Here is a 24701-nt window from a genome sequence, read left to right as displayed (position 1 = left end):
CCCCAATGGTCATCTGAAACCCTACCTCTTCAACGAGCATCTTACATAATCCCACAGCCCCCCCAACACTAGCACTGAATTTGCTGATAGCTACTTTGAGAAAAAATTTACTATGACTGAGATTTGTGGTTGTCCCACATAGCCGTCTTAAAAATGAATTAACTAAAGTCACACTGGATAAGAAAGTCTCTGCTAAATTACTCAAATATAAAAAAGTAAAAAGGAGAATGATGGAAAAGATACATGTCCAAGAGAATAAAAACATGTTTGGATTTACATGACATATTTCTGTCACACAAAGATCTGAGACAGACCACTGCTTATTGAGTTCATTGGATTCAATAAATCTCGCTAGGAGCCAAGCAGAGGCACAGTGTCACCATGTACCACAGAACAGTACTTTGGTATGTATACAGGCATCTATGTACACAAGCACAATTATGGAGTCAGTCATAGCTCCATAGTCACAGACTCAGTCATAGCCCCATGTTACTACAGAAGATTTTAGAAGACACTATAGTTCTTCCATCCTGGTCCTGGGGATTCATAAAACAGACATCTGAACACAGGCCAGAACTAGGGATGGAGAACAGTGACTTACTAGAGCAGTGAACTAGGCCAATATTTCAGGTTGTAGTTAGACATCAAAGCGAAACTGCATGGTGGCTAGGCTACGTAGTGTTCACCTAGCAGATTTTCCCAAACTAGGCTGGTGGATTTCCAACATTCTCCGCCTGTCAGGACACTACACTACACTACCAGATTCCAGCACACTGAGCGCAATGCATTCCAGAACACGCACGCAACCACACACATGCACAAACATTCGCAGGTGTCCTTTACAATCATTTTGCATTTTCTTTACCGTAATGTAGGTGGAAAAGCACCTAACTTCCCAAACAATTTGGCTATGACATGTTCCCTTGGGGCTTTCCCTAAAGACACAAACAGGTCTTACCTATAGTCTCCTGGAGGCTTCTATTCCCTGTGGCTCTCCTCCATGTTGGGGGTGTCGGGGGAGGGACACTGCATCTGTGGGGCAGAAGGAACAACAACAACATCAGTGTGTGTGTGGTAGCGAGAGTTAAGAAAAAAACATTACAAGCAGTTTCACAGAATCTGATAGGGCATGACTACTTTGCGTGTGTGGTTTTCCCTGGAGTGTGTGTGGGATGATGCTTTGAATAATGATCTTTGACACACACACACACACACACACAAGGGCAAAAAAGTATTTAGTCAGCCACCAATTGTGCAAGTTCTCCCACTTAAGATGAGAGAGGCCTGTAATTTTCATCATAGGTACACTTCAACTATGACAGACAAAATGAGAAGAATAAATCCAGAAAATCACATTGTAGGATTTTTCATTAATTTATTTGCAAATTATGGTGGAAAATAAGTATTTGGTCACCTACAAACAAGCATGATTTCTGTCTCTCACAGACCTGTAACTTCTTCTTTAAGAGGCTCCTCTGTCCTCCACCCTTTACCTGTATTAATGGCACCTGTTTGAGCTTGTTATCAGTATAAAAGACACCTGTCCACAACCTCAAACAGTCACACTCCAAACTCTACTATGGCCAAGACCAAAGAGCTGTCAAAGGACACCAGAAACAAAATTGTAGATCTGCACCAGGCTGGGAAGAGTGAATCTGCAATAGGTAAGCAGCTTGGTTTGAAGAAATCATCTGTGGTGGCAATTATTAGGAAATGGAAGACATACAAGACCACTGATAATCTCCCTCGATCTGGGGCTCCACGCAAGATCTCACCCTGTGGGGTCAAAATGATCACAAGAACGGTGAGCAAAAATCCCAGAACCACACGGGGGGACCTAGTGAATGACCTGCAGAGAGCTGGGACCAAAGTAACAAAGCCTACCATCAGTAACACCCTACGCCGGCAGGGACTCAAATCCTGCAGTGCCAGACGTGTCCCCCTGCTTAAGCCAGTACATGTCCAGGCCCGTCTGAAGTTTGCTAGAGAGCATTTGGATGATCCAGAAGACGATTGGGAGAATGTCATATGGTCAGATGAAACCAAAATAATAAATATAACTTTTTAGTAAAAACTCAACTCGTCGTGTTTGGAGGACAAAGAATGCTGAGTTGCATCCAAAGAACACCATACCTACTGTGAAGCATGGGGATGGAAACATCATGCTTTGGGGCTGTTTTTCTGCAAAGGGATCAGGACGACTGATCCGTGTAAAGGAAAGAATGAATGGGGCCATGTATCGTGAGATTGAGTGAAACCCATTATTATAAGGTTATTATTTGTCACGTGTCGTAAACAACAGGTGTAGACCAACAGTGAAACGCTTTACTTATGGATCATTTTCCAACAAACCAGAGTAAAAAACAAACAAAACAAAGAATGACACGTAATAAATGCACAGTGAATAACTATAACATGGTTATATAGAGAGAGTAGCGCCGATGTGTCGGGAACAAGGTAATTGAGGTAGCCATGTACATAAACATATCAACAAAAGTATGTGGATGCCCCTTCAAAACTAGAGGATTTGGCTATTTCCGCCACCCCCGTTGCTGACAGGTGTATAAAAAGAAAAAAAAAGAAAAAATTTTTTTTAATCGAGCTCACAGCCATGCAATATTCATAGACAAACATTGGCAGTAGAATGGCGTTACTGAAGAGATCAGTGACTTTCAATGTGGTACCGTCATTGGATGCCACCTTTCCAACAAGTCAGTTTGTCAAATTTCTGCCCTGCTAGTGCTGCCCCGGTCAACTGTAAGTGCTGTTATTGTGAAGTTGAAACGTCTAGGAGCAAACAGCTCAGCCACGAAGTGGTAGGCCACACAAGCTCACAGAACCGGACCGCTGAGTGCTGGGGGTGAAAAAATTTAATCATTTTAAAAAGTGTCTGTCCTCAGTTGCAACACTCACTACAAGGTTCCAAACGGCCTCTGAAAGGATTTGATTAGCTGTTTAGCAGTCTTATGACTTGCGGGGTAGAAGCTGTTCAGGGTCCTGTTGGTGCAAGGCCTCATGCCAAATCATTTAAGCCTCTTGAAGAGGAAGAGGCGCTGTTGTGCCCTCTTCACAACTGTGTAGGTGTTTGTGGACCAAGGGTTGGAACCAGTTCAGGGAACTGAACCGAAAACTGGAAAATGTTATTTTATTGAGGAACAGAACCCAAATCTGAAACGAAAGTGATCCATCTTCCGGGAACAGAACCTTAGTTTTAAAAGCATGGAAAAGTGAATAGCATTCCAGAAATGTTTTTCCAGTCCGACAAAAATTGTAACAAGTGCCTTCACTGTCAATCAGAAACGTATACCTGCATCTGCCTGCCAGCTGGAAATCTTTGCCAGTGGGTGTGTGGGTGTGCATAGGTTACCTGCCCCTCCCCTGTGAAGCATAGGTTACTGTAGCCTACAGACGACATTACAAGTGTTCAGAAATTAGGGAGAGATGTTTAATTAGAGAAGAACAGATTCACTTTAACGTTAGTTAAGGATACTATAGTCATGTTTCACATTAGATTTATTAACTACAAAAAGGTAAGATGTGTTTTTAATTCTAGTGCTGCTCTGCACACAAGCTTATTAGCTAGCTAGCTGGTCCAACATCAAACCAACTCGAAGGTTCAAAGGCATTCAAAGTTCCTCCATAAAAGTCGCTCCTCCGTAGGTATAATTCTATGGGCCTAATTCAGATAATGCATGTCATAACAAGATGCCCAGTGCTTCAAGGCAAGCTTTCTCAATTCTCTCTCCTCACCCACAAAATTTCAGTTACATCACACCCTACACTGACTGGCAGCACAGTGAGTGTCTTTCATTATGATTCAACGATGCTGTTACGGCAAAATACAACTTTCCTATACAGACTAAACCGCTTACCCATCTATTTCAGAAAGGAACAATAAAAACCAATCCTTTGTCCCCCATTAGAACAGGTTCAGAACTTTATTTTGCTGGTGTGAAAATTGGAACCGAATTTTAAAAAATATGGTTTTGTTCAGAACGAAACGATTGGAAAATGATTTATGTTCCATCCCCTGGTGTGGACCATAATAATTCCTTAGTGATGTGGACACAGAGGAACTTGAAGCTCTCGACTCGCTCCACTACAGCCCCATCGATCAGCTCCTTTGTCTTGCTCACATTGAGGGAGAAGTTGTAGCCCTGACCTCCTCCCTATAGGCTGCCTCATCGTCGTCGGTGATCACGACCACTGTCGTGTTGTCAGCTAACCTGACGATGGTGTTGGAGTCGCCCCCGTGTTGATGGTAGGCATGGTGGATGGGTTGTTGCCTACCCTCAACGCCTGGGGGCAGCCATCAGGAAGGCCAGGATCCAGTCGCAGAGGGAGTTGTTCAGTCCCAGAGCTTGGAGGGGATTATGATGTTGAAGGCTGAGCTGTCGTCAATGATCAGTATTCTTACATTGGCATTAATTTTGTCCAGGTGGGCGCATGCCGTGTGGGGGGCAATAGAGATCGTGAAATTTGTGGACCTGTTGGGACAGTATATGAATTTGAGTGGGTCCAGGGTGTTTGGGGTGGTGGTGTTGTACATGTGACATTCAAATTTGAAACTGATGTGAGCAATGAAGAGCCTTTTAAAACATTTCATGGCATAGTGACAGTCATTCAGGGAGGTTACCTTGACGTTCTTGGGCACAGGGACTATGGTGGTCTCCTAGAAACAAGTTGGTATTACAGACTTGATTAGGGATAGGTTGAAAATGTCAGTGAAGACACTTTCCATCTGGCCCCGCGGCCTTGCGAATGTTGACCCGTTTAAAAAGGACTTACATCGGCTACAGAGAGCGAGACCACACGGTCGGTGAGTGTTTGAGAAGGAATGAGAGGAGAGAGAGATGTGGTTCTCTGAGTGTGAGACTATATGTATATATCTATATGCCCTTCAACCAAAGTGGCATTTCACTCCCCCTCTTTCCTCTCTAGCCAAGAGTAGACAACAGGTATTGCAAGCACTTCAACTCAGATATTTCTGCAGAAAACCTCACCACAAACCCCCCCCCCCCCAAAGGAAAAAGGTTGTTCAATTAGTTAAAAAGTATATTAATCCTAAATTGTACATAATATACTCAGTACGCACATACCACAACATTACCCTGCTGTTTACATAAAGCACATGTAGTACACCACATCCGTCATTTAAAGGGATATATCCCCTCACTATGGGCAGAGGAAATGTCAACCCGTGGGATGGTAGATAAACATACTGCAGGCACACACACGAGGAGGAAGGCTGCAGACTTCCTGTGTTTTCCCAATGGCAAAGATGGCCAATCTTGTTAAGGAGGGCGTGACCCTGGGCAGCCCAGGGAAACATGCCAGAGTTTAGTTGTGTGTTTTTGTCTGTCTGTTCACTACACAGTGACACTCAGGATGGAACACGTCAACCACCTTTAAGGGACTGGATAAATTCACAGAAAGAGAGCGATGAAATGGTCGCAATCAAATATACTGCACGCAGCCACACACACAGTCCATTCTGAGTTTCTCCAGAATAGGGTTTGGAAATGGACAGCTAAACATGTCAAACAAACAAGCAGACACACACACACCGCAAAAAACCCTACAAGCGGCAGACTCATGCTCATTCCAGGAACTGTGTGGCTGTAGCAGTACTGATACGATCTTGTAGTCTGGAGAGTCGATGTTTAACTGACTGGATGGATTCATAGGGATCTGGGCTTATCAAAGCTCACACATCACATGACCCAATACATCCAAGAGCTGTGTGTTCCTCAGTCTGTCAGTGTCTTCTTTTATGTGTGTGTCTGAATGAGTATACGGTTCATTGCCATCTGTGTGTCTGTCTCGGCCTGTATCGCTCAACCAGGAAACCCTGATGCTAAACGCTAACCAAAACGCAACACAGCCCACAAATCAAATGTTATATTTGTCACATGCTTCGTAAACAACAGTTGTGGAAGAACAGTGAAATGCTTACTTATGGGACCTTCCCAACAATGCAGAGAAATATAAAGAAAACAATAACAAGGAATAAATACATAATGAGTAATGATAACTTGGCTATATACACTGGTACCAGTACTGAGTCGATGTGCAGGGGAATAAGGTCATTTTGGTAGACTTGTACATATATGTAGGGGTAAAGTTACTAGGCAACAGGATAGATAGACAGTAAGAGAAACAAATGTGATGAGTCAAAATAATTAGTGCAAAAAGGGTCAATGCAGATAGTTAAATCAATAGCTACCAGGACTAACTACACAAAACAAAAATAAAACGCAACATTATTCCCATGAGCTGAAATAAAAGATCCCAGACATTTTCCATACCCACAAAAAGCTTATTTAACATTTGTTTACATCCCTTTAACTGAGCATTTTTCCTTTGTCAAAATAATCCATCCCACCTGACAGGTGTGGCATATCAAGAAGCTGATTAAACAGTATGATCACTAAACAATTGCAGTTGGTGCTGGGGACAATAAAAGGCCACTAAAATGTGCAGTTGTCACACAACACAATGCCACAGATGTCTTCAAGTTGAGGGAACGTTCAATGGCATGCTGACTGCAGGAATGTCCACCAGAGCTGTTGGCCGAGATTTTAATGTTAATTTCTCTACCATAAGCCACCTCCAATGTCATTTGAGAGAATTTGCCAGTACGTCCAGCCAGCTTCACAGCCATAGACCACGTGTAACCACGCCAGCCCAGGACCTCTACATCCAGCTTCATCACCTGCAGAATTGTCTGAGACCAGCCACCCGGACAACTGATGAAACTGTGGGTTTGCACAACCGAATAATTTCTGCCCAAGCTGTCAGAAACCGTCTCAGGGAAGCTCATCTGCGTGCTCGTCGTCCTCTCCAAGGTCTTGACCAGACTGTAGTTCGGCGTCGTAACAGACTTCAGTGGGCAAATGCACACCTTCGATGGCCACTGGCATACGGGAGAAGTGTGCTCTTCACGGATGAATCCCGGTTTCAACTGTACTGGGCAGATGGCAGGCAACGTGTATAGCGTCGTGTGTGGGCAAGCAGTGAGCTGATGTCAACATTGTGAACAGAGTACCCAATGGTGGTGGTGGGGTTATGGGGTCACGGACAATGAACACAATTGCATTTTATCAATGGCACATAGATACTGTGACGAATTCCTGAGGCCCATTGATCGTATCATTCATCCGATACCATCACCTCATGTTTCAGCATGATAATGCACAGCCCCATGTTGCAAGGATCTGTACTCAATTCCTGGAAGCTGAAAATGTCCTAGTTCTTCCATGGCCTGCATACTCACCAGGCATGTCACCTATTGGGCATGTTTGGAATGCTCTGGATCCACAGGGTGTTCCAGTTCCAGTCAATGTCCAGCAACACAGAGCCATTGAAGAGGAGTGGGACAACATTCCACAATCAACAGCCTGATCAACTCTATGTGAAGGAGATGTGTCGCGCTGCATGAGGCACATTTTGTCACCCCAGATACTGACTGGTTTTCTGATCCCCGCCCCGAAAATGTTTTCTATTTATGGCATCTGTGACCAACATACGCATATCTGTATTGACAGTCATGTGAAATCAATAGATTAGGGTCTAATTATTATTTTTTCCTTATATGAACTGTAACTCAGTAAAATCTTAGAAATGTTGTTGCTTTTATATTTTTGTTCAGCATAATTAGCAGTCTTATGGCAGAGACACAGGGGCGCAGTTATTGATCCATTCCTGTAAAACAGCACACCCCTCTACTAGAAAGGAGGAGACTAGAAATAGATCCACCGTCCATCTAATCTGCCTGGAACCCCAGTAAAAAGGGGCTTTGTTGTTCAAGCTTTGCAGGCTAAAATAACACTGGGCTCTTTACTGAATCAATGGCTAACTAGCGGGCAGGCTCATGGCACTAGTCGAACAACGACAGCGTGACGTAGCACTCTGCACAAAGCCGTGGTGGATGATGCCGGTCTGGGTGCTGCGTCGGTGCTCTGAGCGTAGATGCTTACACAGACAGAAAGCCTTCACACACACCCAGTATACACTTCTTCAAAAATAGTCCGAAATAATCTAAGATAAACATTAATGGCATATTTCTTGAGTTAAGTTTTTGCAGAGGAGTTCTTAGTCTCTCAATTTTGCATCTGACAAAGATGTTTGGTGCAGTATTTCTCAAGTGAAAAATATGCATGAGGACAATTCGTCTCTCGTTGAATGACAGGCACTTCCTTTAAGAATCCCTGCTGTTGACCAATCACGGAAGAGAGAGGTTGTAGACTTGCCTCAAGAAAAAAAAGAAGGTGCTCAAAAAGTTCAAAGCAAACAAAAATGTCACAAAATCTCATAATATACGAACAAACTATTCCGAACTGTTTGGCTAGGAAGCATGCAGACACCTTCATCCAATTTAGTTTTTTTAATACCTTTTCTTAAATTAGGAACATTTTCTATAACTTTGACTTCGGAAATGTGGAGTAGATCTGGAGAAAAACCACAAATTGAATCACTTTTTAGATTAAGTTCACAGGGGTGTAGAATTTCCATAGGCACTAAGTAACAGCCCATTTTTCACCTTGTCTAGAGAACACTGCCTACATGACACGAAGACAGACCCGTATCAACTGACTAGATCTGAAGACCCACCAGCCAGAGACACACCACAACCTAATCTGCCACCTTTAAAGAATTCCCAAACTGTTCCACTCTTATCACTGTACCAACACCACATTGGCAGCCTGGCTCAGTCAAACCCTTTCTACCACTTACCTTTCCCATCACACACCCCCTTCCTCTCCTCCACCCATCCCCTCTGTGGTATGCAAGGAATGTAGATTCTGAGGGGTGAATCACACCCTCCCCACCCAACTCTGTCTCCCTCTCTCCACCTCCCCACTGACCCCGCTCCCACTTCTTACCCATGTCCTGCTACCCCCCACCCCCAGAATTATACCACCCCCTTTCATTACATTCCAAAATGGCACCCCCTGAGGTGCAGTGTCACCATCTCAACACTGTGGAATTGTCTTCTTATATCACCAGAGGCTGCTGAGGGGAGAACAGCTCATAATAAAACAAGGCCTCAATACACACTTAGTGTTGATAGTACCTTCAAACCATGAGTGTCTCAGAGTACTATTATCTCAAGCTAGATCTGTTGTCCTTCCACCTGAGAGCCATTGGGGATCCATTCAAAATGCTGCACTTACAATCTCCATTGAGCATGCTTTAAGACCAGAACTAGGCTTAATATCTAGGTCTGAGTTAGGGTTATATATGTGATAACTGAGTCTCAGTTGAGCATGCTTTAAGACCAGAACTAGGCTTAATATCTAGGTCTGAGTTAGGGTTATATATATCTGTTAACTGAGTCTCAGTTGAGCATGCTTTAGGACCAGGACTAGGCTTAATATCTAGGTCTGAGTTAGGGTTATATATGTGATAACTGAGTCTCAGTTGAGCATGCTTTAGGACCAGGACTAGGCTTAACATCTGGGTCTGAGTTAGGGTTATATATATCTGTTAACTGAGTCTCAGTTGAGCATGCTTTAGGACCAGGACTAGGCTTAATATCTAGGTCTGAGTTAGGGTTATATATGTGATAACTGAGTCTCAGTTGAGCATGCTTTAAGACCAGAACTAGGCTTAATATCTAGGTCTGAGTTAGGGTTATATATATCTGTTAACTGAGTCTCAGTTGAGCATGCTTTAGGACCAGGACTAGGCTTAATATCTAGGTCTGAGTTAGGGTTATATGATCTCAGTGATAACTGACCAGTCTCAGTTGAGCATGAGTCTTTGAGGACCAGGACTAGGCTTAATATCTAGGTCTGAGTTAGGGTTATATATGTGATAACTGAGTCTCAGTTGAGCATGCTTTAGGACCAGGACTATGCTTAATATCTAGGTCTGAGTTAGGGTTATATATGTGATAACTGAGTCTCAGTTGAGCATGCTTTAGGACCAGGACTAGGCTTAATATCTAGGTCTGAGTTAGGGTTATATATGTGATAACTGAGTCTCAGTTGAGCATGCTTTAGGACCAGGACTAGGCTTAATATCTAGGTCTGAGTTAGGGTTATATATATCTGTTAACTGAGTCTCAGTTGAGCATGCTTTAGGACCAGGACTAGGCTTAACATCTGGGTCTGAGTTAGGGTTATATATATCTGTTAACTGAGTCTCAGTTGAGCATGCTTTAGAACCAGAACTAGGCTTAATATCTAGGTCTGAGTTAGGGTTATATATGTGATAACTGAGTCTCAGTTGAGCATGTTTTAAACCAGGACTAGGCTTAATATCTAGGTCTGAGTTAGGGTTATATATATGATAACTGAGTCTCAGTTGAGCATGTTTTAAACCAGGACTAGTCTAGGTCTGGGAAAACTGGCCCTAGTAGTTGTACTCTTCACATCCTCTCAGCAACAACTAGACAAGATGGTGCCGGCAGGTGTGGCAGCTCTGCTTTTAACTGCTAAGCAACTTTAAACAAGCATTTCGCTACACCGCAATAACATCTGCTAAATATGTACAGTACCAGTCAAAAGTTTGGACAAACATACACAGGGTTTTTCTTTATTTTGACTATTTTCTGCCAAGAGTGTGCAAAGCTGTCATCAAGGCAAAGGATGGCTACTTTTAAGAATCTCAAATATATTTTGATTTGATTAACACTTGTTTACTACATGATTCCATATGTAATTTCATAGTTGATGTCTTCCCTATTATTCTACAATGTAGAAAACAGTCAAAATATAGAAAATCCCTTGAATGAGTAGGTAGAACCAATAACATCTGCTAAATATGTATGAACTCGGCCTCCCGGGTGGCACAGTGGTCTAAGGCACTGCATCTCAGTGCTAGCTGTACCACCAGAGACTCTGGGTTGCGAACCCAGACTCTGTCGTAGCCGGCGGCAACTGGGAGGTCCATGGGGCAACGCACAATTGGCCAAGCGCCGTCCGGGTTAGGAAGGGTTTGGCCGGTAGGGATATTCTTGTCTAATTGCTCACTAGCGACTCCTGTGGCGGGCCGGGCGCAGTGCATGCTGACCAGGTCGCTAGGTGCACAGTGTTTCCTGCGACACATTGGTGCGGCTGGCTTCCGGGCTGGATCCGCGATGTGTTAAGAAGCAGTGCGGCTTGGTTGGGTTGTGTATTGGAGGACGCGTGGCTTTCGACCTTCGTCTCTCCCGAGCCCGTGCGGGAGTTGTAGCGATGAGACAAGATTGTTAGTAATTACTATTGGATACCACGAAATTGGGGAGAAAAATGGGGGTAAAATTCACACACAAAAAAGGCTCCTTTAGTCTTAATCACACACTGATCTCAGTGATCAAGAGCACGCTCTCACGCACACGCGCTCTCACACACGCTCTCACACACGCTCTCACACACGCGCTCTCACACACACACGCGCTCTCTCACACACACACACACGCGCGCTCACACACGCTCTCTCTCACACGCGCGCGCTCTCTCTCACACGCGCGCTCGCGCTCTCTCTCTCACACGCGCGCGCTCTCACACACGCGCGCGCTCTCTCACACGCACGCTCTCTCTCACACACGCGCGCTCTCTCTCACACGCACGCGCTCTCTCACACGCACACGCTCTCTCACACACGCACACGCTCTCTCTCACACACGCTCTCTCACACACGCTCTCTCTCACACACGCTCTCTCTCACACACGCTCTCTCTCACACACGCTCTCTCACACACGCGCTCTCTCTCACACACGCACACGCTCTCTCTCACACACGCACACGCTCTCTCTCACACACGCACACGCTCTCTCTCACACACGCACACGCTCTCTCTCACACACGCACACGCTCTCTCTCTCTCACACACGCACACGCTCTCTCTCACACACGCACACGCTCTCTCTCACACACGCACACGCTCTCTCTCACACACGCACACGCTCTCTCTCACACACGCACACGCTCTCTCTCACACGCACACGCTCACTCACACGCTCTCTCTCACACACACACACGCACACGCTCTCTCTCTCACACACGCTCTCTCTCTCACACACACACACACACGCTCTCTCACACACACACACACACACACGCGCTCTCTCACACACACACACACACACACGCGCTCTCTCTCACACACACACACACACGCGCTCTCTCTCACACACACACACACACACACGCGCTCTCTCTCTCACACACACGCTCTCTCTCACACACACACACGCTCTCTCTCACACACACACACGCTCTCTCTCACACACACACGCTCTCTCTCACACACACACGCTCTCTCTCACACACACACGCTCTCTCACACACACACAAACACAGGAATGCAACATAGCACACATTACGCTCTCACCAAACACACAGGTCCTCAAGGGGGCTTTACAGAGGACCCTGCGTCATCACCCCTGTTCTCACAGATGGGTTGGGGCTGTGTGTGAGGGGATATAGTTGTCAGAGTACCCCTGTTCTCCTCCCAGATGGGTTGGGGCTGTGTGTGAGGGGGATATAGTTGTCAGAGTACCCCTGTTCTCCTCCCAGATGGGTTGGGGCTGTGTGTGAGGGGGATATAGTTGTCAGAGTACCCCTGTTCTCCTCCCAGGTGGGAGGGGGCTGTGTGTGAGGGGGATATAGTTGTCAGAGTACCCCTGTTCTCCTCCCAGGTGGGAGGGGGCTGTGTGTGAGGGGGATATAGTTGTCAGAGTACCCCTGTTCTCCCAGATGGGTTGGGGCTGTGTGTGAGGGGGATGTAGTTGTCAGAGTACCCCTGTTCTCCTCCCAGGTGTGAGGGGGCTGTGTGTGAGGGGGATATAGTTGTCAGAGTACCCCTGTTCTCCTCCCAGGTGGGAGGGGGCTGTGTGTGACGGGGATATAGTTGTCAGAGTACCCCTGTTCTCCCAGGTGGGAGGGGGCTGTGTGTGAGGGGGCTATATTTGGCAGATGTGTTCTCCCAGGTGGGAGGGGGCTGTGTGTGAGGGGGCAGAGTACCCCTGTTCTCCCAGGTGGGAGGGGCTGTGTGTGAGGGGCTATATTTGGCAGAGTACCCCTGTTCTCCCAGGTGGGAGGGGCTGTGTGTGAGGGGGATATAGTTGTCAGAGTACCCCTGTTCTCCTCCCAGGTGGGAGGGGGCTGTGTGTGAGGGGGATATAGTTGTCAGAGTACCCCTGTTCTCCTCCCAGGTGGGAGGGGGCTGTGTGTGAGGGGGATATAGTTGTCAGAGTACCCCTGTTCTCCCAGGTGGGAGGGGGCTGTGTGTGAGGGGATATAGTTGTCAGAGTACCCCTGTTCTCCCAGGTGGGAGGGGCTGTGTGTGAGGGGATATAGTTGTCAGAGGTGGGAGGGGCTGTGTGTGAGGGGGATATAGTTGTCCCCTGTTCTCCTCCCAGATGGGTTGGGGCTGTGTGTGAGGGGGATATAGTTGTCAGAGTACCCCTGTTCTCCTCCCAGATGGGTTGGGGCTGTGTGTGAGGGGGATATAGTTGTCAGAGTACCCCTGTTCTCCCAGATGGGTTGGGGCTGTGTGTGAGGGGATATAGTTGTCAGAGTACCCTGTTCTCCCAGATGGGTTGGGGCTGTGTGTGAGGGGATGTAGTTGTCAGAGTACCCCTGTTCTCCTCCCAGGTGTGAGGGGCTGTGTGTGAGGGGGATATAGTTGTCAGAGTACCCCTGTTCTCCTCCCAGGTGGGAGGGGCTGTGTGTGAGGGGATATAGTTGTCAGAGTACCCCTGTTCTCCCAGATGGGTTGGGGCTGTGTGTGAGGGGATATAGTTGTCAGAGTACCCCTGTTCTCCCAGGTGGGAGGGGCTGTGTGTGGGGGGCTATATTTGGCAGAGTACCCCTGTTCTCCCAGGTGGGAGGGGGCTGTGTGTGAGGGGGATATAGTTGTCAGAGTACCCCTGTTCTCCTCCCAGATGGGTTGGGGCTGTGTGTGAGGGGGATAGTTGTCAGTTGTCAGAGTACCCCTGTTCTCCTCCCAGATGGGTTGGGGCTGTGTGTGAGGGATATAGTTGTCAGAGTACCCCTGTTCTCCCAGGTGGGTTGGGGCTGTGTGTGAGGGGGATATAGTTGTCAGAGTACCCCTGTTCTCCTCCCAGGTGGGAGGGGGCTGTGTGTGAGGGGGATATAGTTGTCAGAGTACCCCTGTTCTCCCAGATGGGTTGGGGCTGTGTGTGAGGGGATATAGTTCTCCCAGGTGGGAGGGGCTGTGTGTGAGGGGGATATAGTTGTCAGAGTACCCCTGTTCTCCCCCAGGTGGGAGGGGGCTGTGTGTGAGGGGGATATAGTTGTCAGAGTACCCTGTTCTCTCCCAGGTGGGAGGGGCTGTGTGTGAGGGGGATATAGTTGTCAGAGTACCCCTGTTCTCCCAGGTGGGAGGGGGCTGTGTGTGAGGGGATATAGTTGTCAGAGTACCCCTGTTCTCCCAGGTGGGAGGGGGCTGTGTGTGAGGGGGATATAGTTGTCAGAGTACCCCTGTTCTCCTCCCAGATGGGTTGGGGCTGTGTGTGAGGGGGATATAGTTGTCAGAGTACCCATGTTCTCCTCCCAGGTGGGTTGGGGCTGTGTGTGAGGGGGATATAGTTGTCAGAGTACCCCTGTTCTCCTCCCAGATGGGTTGGGGCTGTGTGTGAGGGGATATAGTTGTCAGAGTACCCCTGTTCTCCCAGATGGGTTGGGGCTGTGTGTGAGGGGGATATAGTTGTCAGAGTACCCCTGTTCTCCTCCCAGGTGGGAGGGGGCTGTGTGTGAGGGGATATAGTTGTCAGAGTACCCCTGTTCTCCCAGGTGGGAGGGGCTGTGTGTGAGGGGATATAGTTGTCAGAGTACCCCTGTTCTCCCAGATGGGTTGGGGCTGTGTGTGAGGGGGATATAGTTGTCAGAGTACCCCTGTTCTCCCAGATGGGTTGGGGCTGTGTGTGAGGGGGATATAGTTGTCAGAGTACCCCTGTTCTCCCAGGTGGGAGGGGGCTGTGTGTGAGGGGATATAGTTGTCAGAGTACCCCTGTTCTCCCAGGTGGGAGGGGGCTGTGTGTGAGGGGATATAGTTGTCAGAGTACCCCTGTTCTCCCAGGTGGGAGGGGGCTGTGTGTGAGGGGGATATAGTTGTCAGAGTACCCCTGTTCTCCTCCCAGATGGGTTGGGGCTGTGTGTGAGGGGGATATAGTTGTCAGAGTACCCCTGTTCTCCCAGATGGGTTGGGGCTGTGTGTGAGGGGATATAGTTGTCAGAGTACCCCTGTTCTCCCAGATGGGTTGGGGCTGTGTGTGAGGGGGATATAGTTGTCAGAGTACCCCTGTTCTCCTCCCAGGTGGGAGGGGGCTGTGTGTGAGGGGATATAGTTGTCAGAGTACCCCTGTTCTCCCAGGTGGGAGGGGGCTGTGTGTGAGGGGGATATAGTTGTCAGAGTACCCCTGTTCTCCCAGATGGGTTGGGGCTGTGTGTGAGGGGGATATAGTTGTCAGAGTACCCCTGTTCTCCCAGATGGGTTGGGGCTGTGTGTGAGGGGGATATAGTTGTCAGAGTACCCCTGTTCTCCCAAGTGGGAGGGGGCTGTGTGTGAGGGGGATATAGTTGTCAGAGTACCCCTGTTCTCCCAGGTGGGAGGGGGCTGTGTGTGAGGGGGATATAGTTGTCAGAGTACCCCTGGATGTACCCCTGACTGAACAAAGGTCTGGCCCAGCCTAGGTCATGGTGCAACGCAACACACACACACACGGGTGAGGAGTAGCAGACATTTCCATGATGTCTGCTCACCAGTGCACAAATACTAGCACATGTACATAAAAATCCACACGTGCACATTTTTGCGTCGGTGTCACACAACACACCTTACCTGTGTGAGTGATGTACAGTATTTAGTTAAGAACAGCCAGAGGTCAGGTGGTAAACAACAGGCAGATGAGGGAGAGGTACTGCAGCCCAGACGGACCAAAGTGTCCAGGCCGGGTGGGTCCATCTATCTCACAGCAGGGCAGGGAAGAGAAGGTTATGAGGTTTCTTCACCTTAATTAATACAACTAGAAAATATCCCATTGTCATCAACTGAAAATGTCCCTGACTGTACATACACAGAGTAGGTAGGCGGCAGGTAGCCTAGTGGTAAGAGTGTTGGGCCAGTAACCGGAAAGTCGCTGGTTCGAATACCCGAGCCGACAAGGTGAAAAAATATATGTCCGTGTGCCCTTGAACAAGGCACTTCACCCTTATTTCGCTCCAGGGGTGCAGTACTACTATGGCTGACCCTGTATAACGACACATTTCACTGCAACTATTTGGGTCACATATGACAGTGTTTTGTAAGGTTCACTAAAACTACAGTACATACATCTGTGTGTAGACCACCATCTGTGTGTGTTGTGTGCGTAACTGTAGCAGTTATGTAGCAGCCTTAAGGCGGCGTTGTCATGGTGAGTAGGGCAGTGTCACTCCCTCAAGTTATAGAGAAGTCTAAACCTCCAGGTCAGGACCACATCCCTCTTCTCTACCTCAGTCTACCCTTGCCGGACGACTCAAACGGAATTCTTCCACTACTCTATGTTCACTACAGACTTCAGTCAGACACTGCCATCGTTGAAGTCATTTGCAGTGATGTCAAAATGAGGAGTGTTGTACAAAACAAAGCCATTAGCGATTGGATCATCTAACCAGAGTATCAAAGCCAATGACGAATTTACAAAACAGCACTTTACTCACAGGTGTCCTGGCTTTGGTCCAACCCATTTGTTTCTGTGACCAATCAAAATGATTAGAATGTGTCTGCATTCTAAAAATTGTCAGGGAGGTACTCCGATTCAGACTCATTGTGGAGAATAAACTAACGTCCGTGGGCATAGCATTTGGCAAGAGCAAGGAGTTTGGATAGCCTGGGAAAGTCTACCCCTCCTCTCATCAAGCTCTTCTTCTCTAACTCTACTTGCCTCACTTCTCTTTCTCTACAGTATAGCCATCCAACCCCATTCTACACCAAGCAAACCTCAATCCAACCCCCATTCTAAACTAACCCTCAATTCAAAACTAGATCTGTCTATGCCCATCTGCATCTTTCTTTCCTTCCATTGACCTCTCAACCTTTCAACTTCTATGTCCTCTCTCCTTTACAAAACAAAGTAATTAGAGGTCGACCGATTAATCGGAATGGCCGATTAATTAGGTCCGATTTCAAGTTTTCATAACAAATGGAAATCTGTAATTTTGGTGCCGATTTTGCCTATTTAAAAAAAAAGCACCTTTATTTAACTAGGCAAGTCAGTTAAGAACACATTCTTATTTTCAATGACGGCCTAGGAGCGGTGGGTTAACTGCTTTGTTCAGGGGCAGAAGGACAGATTTTTATCTTGTCAGCTCAGGGATTCAATCTTGCAACCTTACGGTTAACTAGTCCAAAGCTCTAACCACCTGCCTCACGAGGAGCCTGCCTATTACGCGAATGCAGTAAGAAGCCAAGGTAAGTTGCTAGCTAGCATTAAACTTAATCAATCATAATCACTAGTTATAACTACACATGGTTGATGATATTACTAGTTTATCTAGCGTATCCTGCGTTGCATATAATCGATGCAGTGCGCATTCACGAAAAAGGATTGTCGTTGCTCCAACATGCACATAACCATAAACACCAATGCCTTTCTTAAAATCAATACACAGAAGTATATATTTTTAAACCTGCATATTTAGCTAAAAGAAATCCAGGTTAGCAGGCAATATTAACCAGGTGAAATTGTGTCACTTCTCTGATGAGTCAGGGTATATGCAACAGTTTGGGCCGCCTGGCTCGTTGCGCACTAATTTTCCAGAATTTTACGTAATTATGACATAACATTGAAGGTTGTGCAATGTAACAGGAATATTTAGACTTATGAATGCCACCTGTTAGATAAAATACAGAACAGTTCCGTATTTCACTGAAAGAATAAACGTCTTGTTTGAGATGATAGTTTCCGGATTCGACCATATTAAATGACCTAAAGCTCGCATTTCTGTGTGTTATTATGTTATAATTAAGTCTATGATTTGATAGAGCAGTCTGACTGAGCGATGGTGGGCACCAGCAGGATCATAAGCATTCATTCAAACAGCACTTTAGTGCGTTTTGCCAGCTCTGCCGTTTATGACTTCAAGCCTATCAACTCCCGAGATTAGGCTGGTGTAACCGATGTGATGTGAAATGGCTAGCTAGTTAGCAGGGTGCGCACTAATAACGTTTCAAACGTCACTCGCTCCGAGACTTGGAGTAGTTATTCCCCTTGCTCTGCATGGGTAACGCTGATTCGAGGGTGGCTGTTGTCGTTGTGTTCCTGGTTCGAGCCCAGGTAGGAGCGAGGAGAGGTACGGAAGCTATAGTGTTACACTGGCAATACTAAAGTGCCTATAAGAACAGCCAATAGTCAGGTACAAATGGTAGTCATTACAAAAGGTATAGAGAGAAATAGTCCTATAATTCCTATAATAACTACAACCTAAAAAGTCTTACTTGGGAATATTGAAGGCTCATGTTAAAAGGAACCACCAGCTTTCATATGTTCTGAGCAAAGAACTGAAATGTTAGCATTCTTACATTGCACATATTGCACTTTTACTTTCTTCTCCAACACTTTGTTTTTGCATTTTTTTAAACCAAAATGAACATGTTTCATTATTTATTTGAGGCTAAATTGATTTTATTGATTTATTATATTAAGTTAAAATAAGTGTTCATTCAGTATTGTTGTAATTGTCATTACACATACATTCGGCCAATTAATCGGTACCGGCTTTTTTTTTTGTCCTCCAATAATCGGTATCAGCGTTGAAAAATCTAAATCGGTCGACCTCTAAAACTAATGTATATTAACCTCCCCTTCTATCCGTCTTTATTGTTTACCTGCATAGCTGTACCTGTCCTGTCTGCCTCTTCCTTTCTCCCCGATGTTCATCGCTCCTCCTCTGAATTCCTCTGCAGGTCTTGGCTTGTGAAGCAGGAAAGAGGAGAATTCCACTTTCCTGGCTGTTCTCTGGTTCTCTTACTGGACATGTCATACTTCCTATATGTCTGCCTGTCCTGTATATGCTCATTAGATATTTAAGCACCACTATATATGTAAACATATCTACTAATACATTATATATATATATATATGCATGTGTCCTCATCTGAGGATATTAAGCCACAGAAGGTAGTTGGCTCGTGGGATACAACTGTTTGATGGGGCATAACACACACCCACCCCAAACATACACACACAGGAGCACAGCTGCTCACACACTGGCTTCCTTTCAGATTTCCAAGAGGATGTTACACAAGTCATCAATGGCTGTGAGGGGTGATTCCATTTGACTGTGACAGCAGGAAGTGTGTGTGAACCAGTTAGGGAGAGAGGGGACAGTTGAGGAGGATGGTGGGTGAACCAGTTAGGGAGCGAGGGGACAGTTGAGGAGGATGGTGGGTGAACCAGTTAGGGAGCGAGGGGACAGTTGAGGAGGATGGTGGGTGAACCAGTTAGGGAGCGAGGGGACAGTTGAGGAGGATGGTGGGTGGCAGCAGTATTTGCAGACGCAGGTGTCTCATTCCTTTAACAAGAACACTGACTACTGTACAAAACACACCCGACCTCAACTGTATTTTATAAACAGGCAGGTGGTGAGTACATTTCCATGAAGAGTACTTGATACATTGGAAAGACTTAACAAAAACACAGAAATACAATGCTATTTGGCCCAAAACGGAGTACACAGGAAAGCTTTGACTATGTACAGTCTCAGTGAGCATAGCCTTGCTATTAAGAAAGGCCGCTGAAGGCAGACCTGACTCTCAAGAGAAGACAGGCTATGTACACACTGCCCACAAAATGAGATGGAAACTAAGCTGCACTTCCTAACCTCCTGCCAAATGTATGACCATATTAGAGACACAGATTTCCCTCAGATTACAGATGAAGAATTTGAAAACAAACCCGATTTTGATAAACTCCCATATCTACTGGGTGAAATACCAGTGTGCCATCACAGCAGCAAGATGTGTGACCTGTTGCCACAAGAAAAAGGCAACCAAGTGAAGAACAAACACCATTGCAATTACAACCTATATTTGTTTATTTATTTTCCCTTTTGTACTTTAGCTATTTGCATATCATTACAACACTGTATATAGACATGACATTGTAATGTCTATTCTTTTGGAACTTCTGTGAGTGTAATGTTACCTGTTCTTTATTTCACTTTTGTATATCATCTACTTGCTTTGGCAATGTTAACATGTTTCCCATGCCAGAAGACACACACACAGTGCAACTGGCTCATTTAAAGGTGTAGGAGCCGTAGAAACCAGTCCTTCTAGCTCTCACTGTTCACTATGAGGAGATCAGAGTTCTCATGCCACGCAGATCTTTTAATAACTTTTACTCCGTCATTACGTTTCTTAGGAGAGGCCTGGTTGTGGAGTAAATAGCAGGTTGTCTAAAGGGCTGCATTGTTAAGGAGACTGACGTCAGCAGCGTTATCAGTGCCCCCCACCACCACACCACCTCAGAGGGGGCTTGAGAACAGCCCCGCCCAACATGGGGCTGCCTGGCCCGCAGCCAGATTAGAAATCTCTCCTCTGTTTCCCACAGGGTTAACAGACCAGCTCAAAATAACATTATCCTTCAAGAGAGAACTAAATACAAGTCCAATTGATTAGTAGACACATTTCAATGAGAAGCTACAGTAAATACTTAACATTATCTGTGTACAATCAGAGCTCCAAATGTCAACGTAATCATGACGTGTTCACCAATGATCCTCGTTTTCTGCACTATTGAACACAGTACAATCATGAGGCTACACACAAACCCTTTTAATAGTTTAATATTATCACTCACAAACAGAAAATTCAGATCTAACCTTTCTTTCTGATAAGTGCATTAAAGCTCTGAAATATAATTTGTTGGCCACCCTCTGGGAAAACTCTTAAAATAGTGTGTGTATGTGTGTGTGTAGAGCACAGCTACTTTAACAGTGTGTGTGTGTTTCTGTGTGCGTGTCTGTGCTTGTGTACTGTATGTGGAAATAAGTCAAGTGTGTGTATTAAGTGTTTATGCAGACAAATTGTCCCCTCGGAGGAACAGAGTTCTCTCTCACATGACTGAGAGAAATGCTCCATTCATGGCTCTAGTCGCCACCACCTCTCCTCCAGACCCCGTGTGTTAGTGCTCCGGGGGCTGTGTGTGTGTGTGTGTGTGTTGTAATTTGCTCTCATAGCCACACTATAGTAGACACACACTCCTATTTGTGTCCCCGACGGTCCCCTGACCTGTGACATCATGGCTCCCTCGTCTCATCCGGCTGGGAAGCTTACTGACTTACTGTCACATGGTGCTTCGGTCCCAGCCAGGCACTGATTCACAAAACCAACACCACTGCAAACACACACAGTCTGAATCCAATGATTATTTAGACAATAATAGAGCAATGAGATGTGTGTGTGGAGTGAGATGAGAGAAAGAAGAGAGAAACATGTCTGAGTTGTAACGTGTGTCAATTCCGTTGTCTTATCTTAATGGGAGTGAAACGGGTGTGTGGACCAAATGTACACATCTCAGTCATACAGTGAAGCTAAGTCACATACTGTTTGTATCCACTTTTACCACTATAGAATATGCTGCCAAATAATTAGACCTGGCCTACTTAAAAATGCACTATTCAAAAATCACTCCACCATTTCCTGGTCGCTAAAATTAAAATAGTTTACCTCATTTCAGTATGTGACAAAACAACCAAGTATAATCATTGTGCCATCTAAACCACTGTAAAATATATTTACCATAACCAAAAATATAGCATTTTCAGCTGTTTAAAGCTGGTGTACACAAAAAGTAAAATATGCAAAAATGAAACTTAAGACAGAGAAGCATAGAAATAGTGCACATAGGACAGATCTACCACGTCCTAGAAATATATATATTTCTATGTGAATTTCGTCAGGTCGCCCAAAAGGTTAATATTGCTGCTTAAGGGAGAAAATCTGAGATACAGAAATGCTCAAACTTGCATGAGCATTTGAGTTCATGAAATATAAGTAAAATTGCGACACTTAATTCACTAATATTTTAAAAGACAGGTAAGGTGCGTCATCACATTGGCTAAGCAATAACTATGTCAAAGTCTCAAAGACATAGGCCGCTTGGAATTATAGTACTAGACATTTGTTTTTTTGTCACTAAGTGTGCTCGGACGTAGCCTATCCAAGTGCTGGCAGAGGCCTACAAGCTGACAAAGTGGGGCAAAAGGCCTGGCGAAAATGACAAACAATGTGCTACAACAATTACTTGAATAACATATTCATACATTTTTGGGGACATGGCAGACAGTCATCTATAATGGCATTGACAGGCAGGCAGGCATGACTCTACTCCAGAAATGCACTATCCACCGGTCAACTGCTAAATTCTACCCAACCTCACCAAAAACTTCCCGGTTTTAAAACTACCGCGAGACAAACGTCGATGCGACTTGCCCTATTTTACCACTCTGCCAATGTTCCACGGCGGGATTCCCTTCCGTTTGAGAACGCGAAGGCATAGATTACATAAAAAATAAATCATGACATAACCGACAGCAAAGAAAAGCTATGCTATCAAGTGTAGCCTAAACATGTCCCCATTGTGTCATCCGTAGCCTAGAGTCAAACCGTGGTTCTGTATAGACTGAGATCAGGCGAAAAGCAGCAGCGACTGCGTCAAACCAGAGTTTTAATGACAAGTCACCAAACAATATTATACAACGACACCTAACATACCCGACCCAGCTGCATTGTAAATAAATAGCCTAATCATTTTGAGACCAAAACATGTCGCTGCTTTCAAAGGCCCATATTAATAATAAACGACTACAATCCGGTGATATGTTGCATAGTCTACCTAACTCGGGGGGTTTGTAGTTCACATGGTCCCTGGTGTGGGCGAAACTTACGGATGAGAACACTAGGGAAAAGGCAGAAAGCGTCATTGGGTGCTCAGAGAGCAAACCAATCATGAAACTCGTTTCGAAACGTTGCCTATTGTTTGACACAAATAAGAAAATAATATTTTCCCGACAAAAGTGTAAATGTAGCTTATAACTTCAAACAACAATCTGGGTGAGGTCTCGACACAACATAGCACTTCAACTCCACCTCGGTCGACTTGCTCAATGACTCCATGTAGGCTAGTGCCAGGGACTTACCTTGAGTTATATTCTTGTTGGGAATATGAAAATAACGACCGTACGAATGAGGAAATAGGCCTAGTTAAAAGTTGTTTTCTCTCGATTGAATCCACAAGAACGACAGTTTTTCTCGCGTTTGAATCCACAAGAACGAGAGTTAGGCTTTAGAAAAAGAATATGCCGATGCGTGGCAAGAACCCGCTGTCTTCTCCCTGCAGGACAATGCGGCCAGGTAGGCAGATCGGCGTTGGCTTCCTGTTTTTCAGAAGGTGAAAAACGCACAGCTCAGTGGCTGTTCGTTTTTTTCTTATTCTCTCCCTTCCCTTTCTCCCCCTCCCTGCGTAGACTACACTGTTCTTGCAGCCGCCTAGTGCTCAGCCGGCTTTGCATCTCCTATGTTCATATCCCCGGCATGTAACTTCGGGCTAGAGATTTCACCCGGAAACACAAAGTTCTGAAACCTCTCCAACTAATTGAGATGGGAAAAAACGGGAGTGGAATTTGCCAGTTGAAACATTCCAACGCTGCCAAAGGCGCGTCGATTATCCCGGTGCATTATTTTGGGAGGGGGTCGCGTGTTGACTTGAGCCAGTCATTATACAGGACTTTCTGTGCCAGCTGGTGCCTGCCTGGTTGTGATGATGTGTTTTAAAAAATAGGTACACTATGCCTTATTTTGAATGCTAATAACTGTAAAGGCAGTGCATTAATATATAGCCTAGCCTACTATGAATAGGCCTACATAACCAACATGTAGCCCCATAGGCTAATAGTCCACATTAAACTAGGCTACATGATTCATCATGGTTATGACTTAAACCGTCTCAAAGAAAGTAATGATAAGCCAGGGTTATTTTATTAGATATTATCAATTGAATAATAATGTTTGCACCATGCAACACAAGTCAGTTGCCTCATCATCAATTGAAGGGGCAGCAAGTTGACTCTTTGGCAAGTTGGTCGTATGTCCTCTGATCCATCATATTTTGTCAAGCACAGTGGCAAAACGCAGGAAAAAAATATTATTTGGTCAGATACATTAGTCCACTGTTGAAGCAAGGAGAAAAGTAACCGATTAACGAAAGAGCTGTGACGCCCCCTGCTGGCTTGGTTATATAAACGAATACATTTTCTTACGTCATTCTTGACCGAGAACAGGGGTGCGTTCAGTTCGATTCAATGTTTGCCACGTTGAGTGAAAGTTTGTACTGAACGACGGGTTTCCCCAAAACAGTGAGCACCGTTTAACAGTCTTTGAGGTACGTTTGCTCCCTTTTGGTAAGTTTGCAACAACGTGTGGCCTTATTAATATGCGTATGACCATTTGAAATAGCAAAACTCATGCAGCGTACCATATGGTAATCCCCCTCTGGACCACCATCAGATTTTCAACTGAATTCAACGTTGCACACCGTCATACTGAACACACCCCATGAGTGAGTTTAGGAAAGGAGATAATGCAGAACTAACCAGTAGTGTTCCAGAGATGGTCAAATGCTGTGCACTGTATGGGGAATAGGATGTAATGTGTGGGTGATGATAACACTGATTGAGAAATAACATTACTAAACTCATATGAC

The 24701-nt window shown here is 45.5% G+C and overlaps 1 protein-coding gene across 1 annotated transcript in view; it reads right to left on the bottom strand.

The window, feature by feature from the left end:
- LOC115141974 (phosphatidylinositol 4,5-bisphosphate 3-kinase catalytic subunit beta isoform-like) overlaps positions 1-23505 on the bottom strand; it is an 84097-nt gene extending 60592 nt beyond the window's left edge. The window contains exons 1-2 of the mRNA XM_029681413.2: positions 23140-23505; positions 959-1032 (exon numbers count right to left, since the gene is read on the bottom strand). The gene's annotated coding sequence lies outside the window, so the exon portion shown is untranslated. The remainder of the gene's footprint in view (positions 1-958; positions 1033-23139) is intronic.
- Positions 23506-24701: the final 1196 nt, after the last annotated feature.

The sequence above is a fragment of the Oncorhynchus nerka genome, linkage group LG14, assembly GCF_034236695.1.
Source record: "Oncorhynchus nerka isolate Pitt River linkage group LG14, Oner_Uvic_2.0, whole genome shotgun sequence".
In the NCBI taxonomy this organism is placed as follows: Eukaryota; Metazoa; Chordata; class Actinopteri; order Salmoniformes; family Salmonidae; genus Oncorhynchus; species Oncorhynchus nerka.
Note: the sequence above shows the minus strand (reverse complement) of the source record. Positions and strands in the feature narration are given on the sequence as shown.